This window comes from Macrotis lagotis, chromosome 5, assembly GCF_037893015.1.
Source record: "Macrotis lagotis isolate mMagLag1 chromosome 5, bilby.v1.9.chrom.fasta, whole genome shotgun sequence".
Lineage (NCBI taxonomy): Eukaryota > Metazoa > Chordata > Mammalia > Peramelemorphia > Peramelidae > Macrotis > Macrotis lagotis.
In genome coordinates, this window is record NC_133662.1 from 3,767,867 (window position 1) to 3,779,733 (window position 11,867).

Sequence of the window (11,867 nt, forward strand, 5' to 3'; positions counted from 1 at the left end):
GGCATCTCATTTCACAGATGAAGAAACTGAGGCAAACAGGATGAAGTGACTTGCCTAGTCACACAACTACTAAGTATCTGAGGCTAGATTTTTAATGTTGGATGATGTCTTCCTAACTCCAGGTCACCACTGTATCCACTGTACTACATAGCTGCCTCTGACACATAGTAAACAATAAATATTTGTTGACCAACAAATAGGCATAGTCAAGCAAAACAAATCTACATGTAGGTCCTGTCCAAAAATATATTTCTCATTATTTTTTTAGGTTTTTGCAAGTCAATGTGCCCAAGGCCACACAGCTAGGTAATTATTAAGTGTCTGAGGTTAATTATCAAGTGTCTGGGGCTCTCATTCTTCACCTTTGGCCCATTACCACTCTGTCAGAATATAGTCAAGACAATTTTTATAATAGATAATTTCAAGTGATTTTATAAAAGTTTGTTGGTCATGAACAAAAATGATCTAGTAATTCTTTCTTCCCAAAATTAATTCCAAGTTTGACATATTTCGATAGTGTGTATATTTTTGTCATTGCACCTTCTTTGGGAATAAGCTAATCTAGAATTAGATTTGAAGTTTTTCAGAGACTGTTCAAACTAGTTCAAAAATATCTGTACTATTGTAGTCACTTTTCAAAATGAAAATTAGCCTGTTTGTTAGATTTGGGTGTCAGATTCTGTTTGGATGTTCAAGAAGTTAAAAACAGAAATCTTCTGACTGAGACATAAATCTATATGTAAAACTTCTCCCTAACCTTTAGGAGCTAGAGTTTATGAAGAGATTCATTAACACCTCTAGCATTTATCTTTTTTTCTTAGGTAAACAACATAGAAAATTTTCAAAACACCTTTGAATTTGTTATCTATGATAAATAAATGAAAGTGAAGAATTACTCTCCTTGTTCATTTTACAATAAAACTTGGATCTAGGGGAAAAAAATCAATTTTTTTTTCTGAAGTTAACCTTTCCTTCAAAGAATACAAAATGGGAAGAAAATAGTTTGGTGTTTTAGAAACAATCCCCAACAACTAAATTTACTGTGTTGTTTTGTGCTGTTTCTACTGAGTGCTATTTTTTTCCAGTTTAATTTCTGTGGTATAGCTACCATGATGCAAAGTTGAACCAGAATTTTCTATTATAACAGAAAGTATATTGGCATTTTTTTAGTGTGAAATAAATATTTTTCAATGATATGATTCTATACCTCAGAGGAATTCTTATCCCCTCATTTTACCCCAATCTATATTAAAAAATGTACTCCTAGTCACTAAGAGTCCCTCTATCCTTCACATTTTCAAGGTGATTGTGTTTATATCTAGCCATATTATCTAGATTGCCCCCAGTTAATCATTTTGTCCCAGAAGCCAAGAAAAGCTCTTTCTATGCACTGAAAACCAGCACTTTAAAAAGACCATCTCTTCAGTATTTTAAAAGTAGTCAAAGAAAGTTATGACAAAATTGCTCTGTTGTCCCTGATGCTAACCCACCCCACCCTCTTTGTGTGCTCTAGGCCAAACCCTCAAATTTTTTTTTTATGAGGCCCAAGTTTCAGTGTGATCAGAAATCTGTACATAGAACTACCAACTAGATGGATGGAGGAAAAAATCCCTCTTTCCTTTCCATTCTTCCTTCAAAACTTTTAAAAGGATTTCTTCTGTGACTTTCCCATAGACAATTTTTTGCCAATAACATTTATAGCACAGTAAAACTTGACTTTATATAAATGGATTTATACCTATGTGATCCAAATCTTTTTTTTTTAGTTTTTTTAGGTTTTTTTTTTTTGTAAGGCAATGGGTTAAGTGGCTTGACCAATTACAGCTAGGTAATTATTAAGTGTCTGAGATCGGATTTGAACTCAGGTTCTCCTGGCTCCAGGGCCAGTGCTCTACCCATTATGCCACCTAGCCACCCAGTGATCCGAATCTTTTTTTTAATTAAAGATTTTATTTATTTTGAGTTTTACAATTTTTCCCTAAATCTCACTTCCCTCCCCCCACAGAAAGCAATTTGCTGTGATCCTAATCTTTAAACCTATCATTAGTTTTTGTTTATATTAATTTGATCTAAAAGTGAATACTTCATATTTACAGATACTTTGGATTTAAATATCTATTAAAAATGGAAAAGTTAACAAGTTAGAGTTTTTGGTAAATTTTTGTTTTAAATGAGTAAAAATAAAATTAAACTACATCCAAATAAAAAGGAAAATAAAAGAAAAAAAGAAAACATACAAGAGTCACCCATAAAATTATGATATTCTAAAGCCAAAAATGTTCTTAGAAATCATCCAGTTCAATCTTTTCATTTTATATTATGAGGAAAACTGAGAACAGAACTGAAAGAATAAAAGTCAATCCTCTGGGAAGATAGAATCAGCTACTAGTATTTTATATCTCCAAAATATAATGTCTCATTGTAATGTGGAAATCATCCCAGGATAGCTGTCCCTGAAGTTTAAGCTCTGTGTGATCCTGGTAAGCTTGAAGTTCCTTGCTTTCCAAGGCTTGCTAAATTTGGAGAGACTCATCACTTAAAGGTCAACAAACCTTCAACAAACATTTATTAAAGGCATATTATATCAGAACACAGTGCTAAATCCTGGAATACAAAGAAAGGCAAAAAAACCAAAACAAAACAAAACAAAAAAAAAAAAACCCCTGCTCTTCTCAAGTAGCTTAGAGATGAATGAGATAGAACATGCAACTAGGCAGAAACACAATACAGAAAATGAAATGGAGATGATTTTAAAGGAATCTTGCATTAAGGGAATGCTTGCAGATGGTGATGTTTCAGTTGAGCTCCACATACATTTTATGTATTTCTTAGGCAACTTTAGTTGGGATAAGGGAGTGAAATGTCTTTCATCATCTTATTTGTTGCAAGATACAAAAAAAATTTCAAAGAGCTGACAGTCCCAAAGTACAACCAGCTTATTTTTATAGACTATAAGGAGACAGCTGGACTTCAATCCACCAATCAGAAGAAATTCCTTGTATCCCATCACTTTACCTGGGAACTTTTTGGATCCATTCCTCTGATATTCTTTTCCCTGTTAAACACTGCTTTCCTTTTACAAATCAAACAAAGGTGCTTTGGGGCAAATTGGTCCATGTTCTCAATTCTGGGCAATTTTCTTGTGATTTGGGAAGGCTACAGGAGTTCATCAGATCCAATTCTTAATAGTCTCTCCCATAATCATACACAGAGTTTCAACAATGTCTTTGATACACAATTCTCAGACACACCCAAATTTAAGTTTTTTATGAAGGACCAGAATTCTATTAACAGGGAATGGTCATACATGTAATCATAACTATCCAACACAAAGTTTTACAGAGTTCCCACACCCTGTCTTGTTGCTTATGAAGTCTGCCCCAGCCCAGTTAGGTGGTACAGTGGATAGAGTGCAACACCTGGAATCAGGTCCAAATGTGGCCTCAGATTGTTGCTAGCTGTGTGACCCTGGCCAAGTCACTTGACCTCATTTGCCTTAGTTTCCCAATCTGTACAATGAGCTGGAGAAGGCAATGGTAAACCACTCTAGTATCATTGCCAAGATAACTCCATATGGGGTCATTAAGAGTCAAACATGACTGAAAAACAACTGAACAGACACTAAAGTCACAGTTGCCTGCTAAATGATAAATTATTTTTTGGCTGTCTAAAACTGTCAGGAAACTGTCTAAAGTAAACTACTTGTTCTACATTGGTGAGAAGAATGATGCAGTGACATGAATACTACCTTTGGAGTCAGAGAACCCTGGTGTCAAATTCTATCTCTCCTACTTATTATCTTCATGACCTAGGACAAGTCATTTGAGAAGTATCATAGATTAATGAAAGGAATGCAGGATGTGGAGTCAGATGACCTAAAGTCAAATTCTTGGGTGAGTCACTGAACCTCTGTGGGCTTCAGTTTCCTCAATTTTAAAGTTAATTTAATTTTTTGAAAAATTAATTTAATTAATTTAAAAAATATGGCTAGGGGTCTCTGAGATCCTCAGTCACAACTCTAAATCTATGATTTTGTGAGTGCTTATAGTAAAGAAATCACAGATTTTCTTGAAGTATGAAAATGAGTTTTTAATGGTATGATATTGCCAGTTTCAGCTTTTTTCTTTCAAGACCAGTCAGATCTTCTATAAGAGACTAAGAATGATCCTGTTTTTGAATAATTTTTCATGTTGGATCTATTCTTGTGATATAATCAAGCAATTCTTGGATTGCAAGTATCAAGAGAACAAATTCTACTGGTCAAACTTTTAAACATGGGAAGACTTGGGAAATTTGCCTGAGTTCCCAGTTTAAAGAAATAAAACTCAGAAAATACCATTACAAATTCTAGGAGAGGAAACAAAATCCTGTTGATATTGTGAATGGAAAGAGCGATTAGAGATATCTGGAACATGTAGGGAAAACAGACTAGCTGGGAGAGGGAAAAAAGGGAAAGCTCAGATTGAACCAGTGTAAACAAGTTAAGCAATATGAAGAATTCTGTCACTCAATTAAAAAAAATCCCAGAGTGGTAATCAGAGTAAGGGCCTACCCTGACTCCAAAGGAGGTGGGAAAAGGATCTCTGAATTCCATCCTAGTTCCCAGCTCCGTCCTAGAAGTTCAAAATGAGCTCCTGGGAGGGGGAAGAGGAAGGGATCATTGTCACCGCAGTCTGTGCTATGGTAAGGTGATACTAGTCATGGCATGAACCACTTTGAAAGTTCTTAGCTATTTTTGTGTCATAGACTTAGGGGTATGCATCTAAATGTCTAAAAATTGTTCTGGGCTTGGGAAATGTATACACTTTTAAGTTTAATCTACCTCATCATTAACATATTCTTAGGTTTAGATAATTAGCAAAACAATAAATCAAACCCTGATTTTTAAGGATTGCCTAAATTGGGGTGTAAATGCTCACACTGAAAATATAATAGTTGATTCTGCCAGTTAGAGCTGGACCCAGCACACTTCTGAATGTACCCTTTTGGTCATCTAGTGAAGCCTATGAATTCCATTTCAGAATAATGTTTTTAAATAATTGAAGAAAATGCTTATTTTGTTAGTGAAAAATCTAGATTTAATTTTTTCCTCATTCAAGTGTGTAGAGCCTGAAATCCACTATCTTTGGACTCCATGATAGAATCCTAGTGTTAGATGAAGTCCCTGGAGGGGAGGAGGCTGGAGCAGAAGACCCTAGAAGGCATATATATATATATGTATATATATATATATATATACATATATATATATATATATACATATATGTATGTATATATATGTATATATACATATATATGTCTATATCTATATATATCTATATCTATATCTATATCTATATCTATATAGATATAGATATAGATATAGATATAGATATAGATATAGATATAGATATAGATATAGATATAGATATAGATATAGATATAGATATAGATATGTAGGCAAGGTCAAGGGGCCTCTCTCCATTCTGCCGCCAGCTCTGAGGAACCTGGGACTCCAAAGAAAGACTAGCTAGTAGGTCCTTCTATTCTCCAATAATGGGCTGCACATTTTGTATCTTGCGTCACTTGCCCTAGAAAGTTTCTCTATTTTTTGAAAGGTAAAATCTTTGTAATCAAAATTATTCATTTCCCATTTTGTATTGTTCTCTCACTTCTATGATCATAAATTCCTCTTTCCATAGACCTGACCGGTAAATGATTCATTGTTCTTCTAATTGGTTTACAGTATCACCCTTTATGTCTAAATCATGTACTATTTTCACACTTATCTTTGTACAGAATGTGAGATATTAGCCTATGCCTAATTTATGGCATATTATTTCCCAGTTTTCTAAGCAGTTTCGTCAAATAGTAAGTTCTTATCTCAAAAGTAAGAATCTTTGGGTTTATCAAACAGTAGATTAGTATAGTTATCTATCTATTTCTAGTATAGTATCTAACCCATTCCACTGATCCACAATTCTATTTCTTTTTTTTATGACTTTTTTTTTTGGCAAGGCAATGGGGTTAAGTGGCTTGCCCAAGGCCACACAGCTAATTAATTATTAAGCATTTGAAGTTAGATTTGAACTCAGGTACTCCTGGTCCCAGGGCTGGTGCTCTATCCACTGCACAACCTAGCAGCCCCCACCACTCTATTTCTTAATCAGTATCAAATAGATTTGATAACTGCTATTTTATAATTTAGTTTTAGATCTGAATATGACTGGGTCACCTTCCTTTGTATTTTTCTCTTTATATTCTTGACTCTTTGTTCCTCAAGATGAATTTTGTTACTATTTTTTCCTAGCTCTATAAAATAATTTTTTGTTAGTTTGATTGATAAGGCACTGAATAAATAGATTAATTTAGACAGAATTGTTATTTTTTTAGCTCGTTATTAGTTTTTAGTCTATCTTTCATGGTCCTATATTATATGTAATTTTTATTGCATCATGATCTGAGAAAGATGCATTTAATATTTTTGCCTTTCTGCATTTGATTGTGAGGTCTTTATGCCTTAATACATGGTCAGTTTTTATGTATGTGCCATGTACTACTGAGAAAAGGTATATTCCTTTCTATCCCCATTGAATTTTCTTCAGAGAAAATGCATGAGATTTTCTCCTATATAATTTTTCTAAGATTCTATTCTCCTCCTCTTTCTCATTTATTTTTTGGTTAGACTTATCTGATTTTGAGAGAGCAGTTGAAGTCCCCCACTAAAAAAATTTTACTATCTATTTCTTCCTCTAATTCACTTAGCTTTTTTTTTTTTAAGAATTTGAATGCTATTTCACTTGGTGGTATTTTTAGTATTGATATTGCTTCATTATCTATGACATCTATGATGCACAACTAGTAAATAGCATGTGACTGAGGCTGAATTTGAACTCAGGTTCTCCTGACTCTAGTGCCAGTGCTCTATCTACTGCTGCACCTAGCTGCGCTTATCTACTTCTGTTTTATGGAAGAGTTCATTCTATTCACATTCACAGTTTTGATTATTAACTCTGTATTTTCCTCCATTCTATTTTTCCCCAGTTATATTTTTCTCTCTCCTTTTATCCTATCTCCCTCACCAGTATTTTGCATTTGACCACCATCTCCTCCAATCTTCCCTCCCTTCTATCAGCACCCCCTTTTTCTTTCCCCTTTCCCCTCTTACATCTGCTCTCCTTCCCCTTTCTGTCCCTTTTCCTTTTCTATTTTCCTCTAGGGTAAGATAAATTTCTAAATTTCTATATTATTTGCTCTTTGAGGGAATTTACTATAATAAATCCTTTGTGTCTCTTCATATAATGTGATTTTTCTCTCTTCTCAATACAATATTTTTTAATGTCTCAATTTTTAAAATACCATTACATCATAATCAGCTTATATCCATACTCTCTATCTAAATATACTCCTTCCAGCTGTCCTACTTTGACATTCTCAAGAATTACAAGTATTATTTTTCTATATAGGGATATAAACAGTTTAGTCTTATTAACTAACTTTTTTTTTTTCATTTACCTTGAGTCTTGTATTTGAAGACTGGATTTTCCTGTTCAGCTTAGGTATATTCATCAGGAAAGTTTGGAAGTCTCCTATTTCATTGAATATCCATCTTTTCACCTGAAGGAGTATGCTGAATTTTGCAGGGTAATTGATTCTTTTTTTTTTTGTTAAGAAACCAATGTTTATTTTCCATCCGCATTTTTCCAACACTATTAGAGCATCTGGGTAAAACTTAGGACCACTCTGTGGTAGTTCCTACTCATTCAGTGGCCTGAGCAGTAGGAGTTGCAGACCAGTCCTCAGCAACCGGCTGAGCACTCCTATCTTCAGTAGGGAACTGCTGAATGGGCGCAGATGACACCTGGACGCCCTCAGACCAATCAGCCACCTCTGGCTGAGCAGCAGTGAATTCTGGAGCAGGTGCAGTCCATTCACCCTGAAATTCCTCCTTTGTCACTGCCTTCTCAGCTGCGGCCTGATCTTCCTTTTCAATCTCCTCTGGATCTCTGTAGAAGTAAAGATCAGGCATGACCTCCCATGGGTGCTCACCAGAGATGGTACCACACATCCACAGGACTTCTTGGGCCAGCATCCACCACATCAGACCCACTGAGTGAGCTCCCTTGTTGTTACATGGAATGGCAATGTCCACGTAGTGAAGTGTGGAGTCTGTGTTGCACAGTGCAATGGTTGGAAGGTTAACATATGATGCTTCAGTCAAAGGCTGATGATCTGCCCGAGGATCAGTGACCACCAAGAGGCAAGGCTCCCTGAAAGCTGCCTGGATCTGGTTAGTGAAGGTGCCCGGGATGAAGCATCCAGCAATAGGTGTGGCGCCAGTGGCAGCAGCAAATTTCAGAACAGCTCTCTGGCCAGTGTTCCTGGATGAGATGACACTAACATCAGCTGGATTTTCAATGGCAACAATGGCACGAGCTGCCAGCAGAAGCTTTTCCCAAGTTCTCTTCAAATTAATGATATAGATACTGTCACTCTTCCTTTTGTAGATATACTGTTCCATCTGTAAGTCCAAATTGGTGCCACCCAAATGGGTGCCTGCAGCGAGGAATTTGAGGACATCCTCCTCCTTCATCTGCAAGACATCCAGGGCTCCGGACATTGTGAAAGTTTCCCTTGAAAGTTATGTCGGAAACCGTGAACAATGCCGTATGGACCCCTCTTCTGGGCAGCACGGAAAGCGATTCTTTTTTTTTTTAAAGGTTTTTGCAAGGCAATGGGGTTAAGTGGCTTGCCCAAGGTCACACAGCTAGGTAATTATTAAGTGTCTGAGGTCAGCTTTACACTCAGGTACTCCTGACTCCAGGACCAGTGCCTATCCACTGTGCCACCTAGCTACGCCAGGGGTAACTGATTCATGATTGTAATCTAAACTCCTTTGCTGTCCAGCATATCATATTCTAGGCCCTCCAATCCTTAAATGTTGAAAATGGTAAATTCTGTATAATCCTGACAGTAACTTCTTTGTAGAATCTTTCTTCCTGCAGGATTTTTTTCTTTAACTGATAGTTCTGGAAGTTGGTTATAGTATTTCTTGGAGTTTTTATTTTAGGTTCTCCTTCTAGGGTTGATCAATGGATTCTTTCATGAACTATTTTACCCTCTTCTTCTAGGATATTAGGGCAGTTTTCCTTGATAATTTCCTGAAAGATATTGTCTAGGCTCTTTTTTTTTATCATGACTTTCAGGTAGTCCAATAATTTTTAAATTATCTATCTTGAACTTATTTTCCAGGTTGATTGTTTTTCTATTCTATTTTTCCAGTCTTTTGATTTTGTTTAATGGATTCTTGATATAAAGCCATTAATCTCCAGTTGCCCAAATCTATTTTTTAAGGATTTATTTACTTCAGTTAGCTTTTGTATCTCCTTTTCTGTCAATTATACTTTTAAAGGTATTGTTTTCTTCAGTCAATTTTTGTACTTTCTTTTTCTAATTTTTCAAAATTCTGCATAACTCTCATTTCTTTTCTAGTTTTTCTTTTATCTCTCTTGGTTTTTAAAATTCTTTTTCAACTCTTCCAGGAGGACTTTTTGGACTTGAGAACAATTCATATTGTAGTCATTTTGTCACTGTTTTCCTCTTCTGAGATGGTGTTTTGATCTTTCCTGTCTCCATAGTAGCTTTCTATAATTAGGACTCTTTTTGTTTTTTTGCTCATTTTAAAAGTTGAGATCTGCTCCTGAGGCACAGGTCTGGTCATTGGCTTCCACATTGGGGCCTTGGGTGCTGGTGGCTTGCTCCTTGCATTAGGTCATGCCTGTTGTGCCAGCCTATGCCTTCTGCATGGGCCTGGGATACTCACTGCTGACCTGCCATACCCTACCCACTGAGCTGGGATGCTGGAGCCTTGGTTACTGATCTGTGCTGCAGCTAAGAGCCTCCCACTGGCTTCCCTCTTCCCCACCTGTGCTAGGCTGCGTGCCCCTTTTACCCAAGTGAGATAGACCTCTTCTGAAGTCTTTCCTACATATCTTGAACTGAAAAATTGTTTCACTCTTTTTGTGGATTCTATCACCCATAATATAATTGTATATTGGTCAGCTAGATAAAGCAATGGACAGAATATCAACCCAGGAAAACCTGAATTCAAATCCAACTGCAGATGTTTACTAGCTCTGTGCCCCTAGGCAAGTTACTTAATCCCAATTGCTTTCCCTTCAAAAAAGAAAAAAAAGTCAATCAATAAGCATTTTATTAGTTGCCTACTAAGTGATGGGAATACAAAAAAAGAAAACAGTTCTTGCTTTGAAAGAACTCAGTCTAATAATGGGAGAGAATAACTGTTAAAAAAATTTACAGGATAAATTGAAGGCAAGCTCAGAGAAGAGGTGCTAGAATTAAAAGTTGCTGTCATATGTCTGAACAGTTTATAGTTGATTTAATATATTGTTTTGTTTTATTTATTTGTTTAGGTTTTTTGCAAGGCAAATGGGGTTAAGTGGCTTGCCCAAGGCCACACAGCTAGGTAATTATTAAGTGTCTGAGACTGGATTTGAACCCAGGTACTCCTGACTCCAGGGCCGGTGCTTTATCCACTTCACCACCTAGCCACCCCCTATTGTTTTATTTTTAAAAAATAAACTTGAATTGATTTTTTTGTTTTAATACCACCTGAATTTCTCAGCATATTGGTTCTTTCTGACTCCAAGGCCGATGTTCTATCCACTGAACCTCACACAGAGTCATGATTTATAATAAAGAATATAAAAAAGGGTTAATGTTCAGCAAAACTAATCAACACAAGGAAAAATATCACTTTAATATGCAATATTCTAGTGTTGGAAGAGTAGGCTAGCTGGGCCTGTTTGAAGATGATTTCAAGTTTGATTAATGCTGTGGGAGGAAGAATATCACCCATTTTCCTACTCTATAACTGGTTGATCAAATACCCCTCGGGATGAGGTCTTGGAACCTCTGGGAATCAATTCATGGCCCCCACCAGATTCTCAGAATGCACTCAGGATGCCATTGCTTAAGTCTATCTATCACCTTCTGCAAATTTGGAATTATGCTTCATCTACAATCTTCTGAAATCCTGATGATATTTTGGTTACAGTTTTAAGGTCTTTAAGAGCTGTTTTCCTTCATGTTGCTATTGTGATTATCAAGTAAATTCTTCTGCTTCCACATACTTCAAATGTCTTTTTGGGTTTCTCTGAATCTGTTATATTATGACTTTCTTATGGTACAATAAAGTACCATTTTTCTGTTCCTCAACTGGGTACTACTTTTATTTCATATTCCTTGCTACAGAAAGTGCTGCTATAAATATTCTTCTACACATGGATCTTTTCCTTCTGTCCTTGACCTGGGTACATGTCTAATAATAGCATCACTGGGCCACTGAGTATATATAGCTTGACGATGTTTGTAGCTCCCAATTGTTTTACAGAATGACTGTACCAATTTACAGCTACACCAAGAACACAGTAGTATGTCTGTTCTCCTACGTGCCCTTCAACAGTAGCTATGTTTTATTACCTTTGCCAATCTGATTGGAGTGAGATAAAACCTTTTATTTTAGTTTATATTTTCCTAATTAGTCTGATTTGGAGCAATTTTTCAGGTAGAATTTAAACTTCTATGTATTCTACTTTGCATCTACAGTTTTGCCTGGTTTCAATTCCAACTTGCTTTCTTCCTTTTATGTGTTATCTCCCCCTACTAGATTGTATACTCCTTGAAAGCAGGGATTGTCTATTTATTAATTGTATTCCTAACTCCTTGCCCATAGTAGATTAAATAAATGCTCATTGAATTGAATTGGATTGATATATCTTGGAAAACAACCTTTATAAGATGAATTTGCTGTGAAGATTTTTTTTTTTCAAATCAATCCTTTCTTTTCTCATTCTAACTGGATTTAT

The 11,867-nt window shown here is 35.8% G+C and overlaps 1 pseudogene; it reads right to left on the bottom strand.

Moving 5' to 3' along the window:
* Positions 1-7,689: 7,689 nt before the first annotated feature.
* On the bottom strand, positions 7,690-8,651 carry LOC141489587 (small ribosomal subunit protein uS2 pseudogene; annotated as a pseudogene).
* Between the last annotated feature and the right edge of the window lie 3,216 nt (positions 8,652-11,867).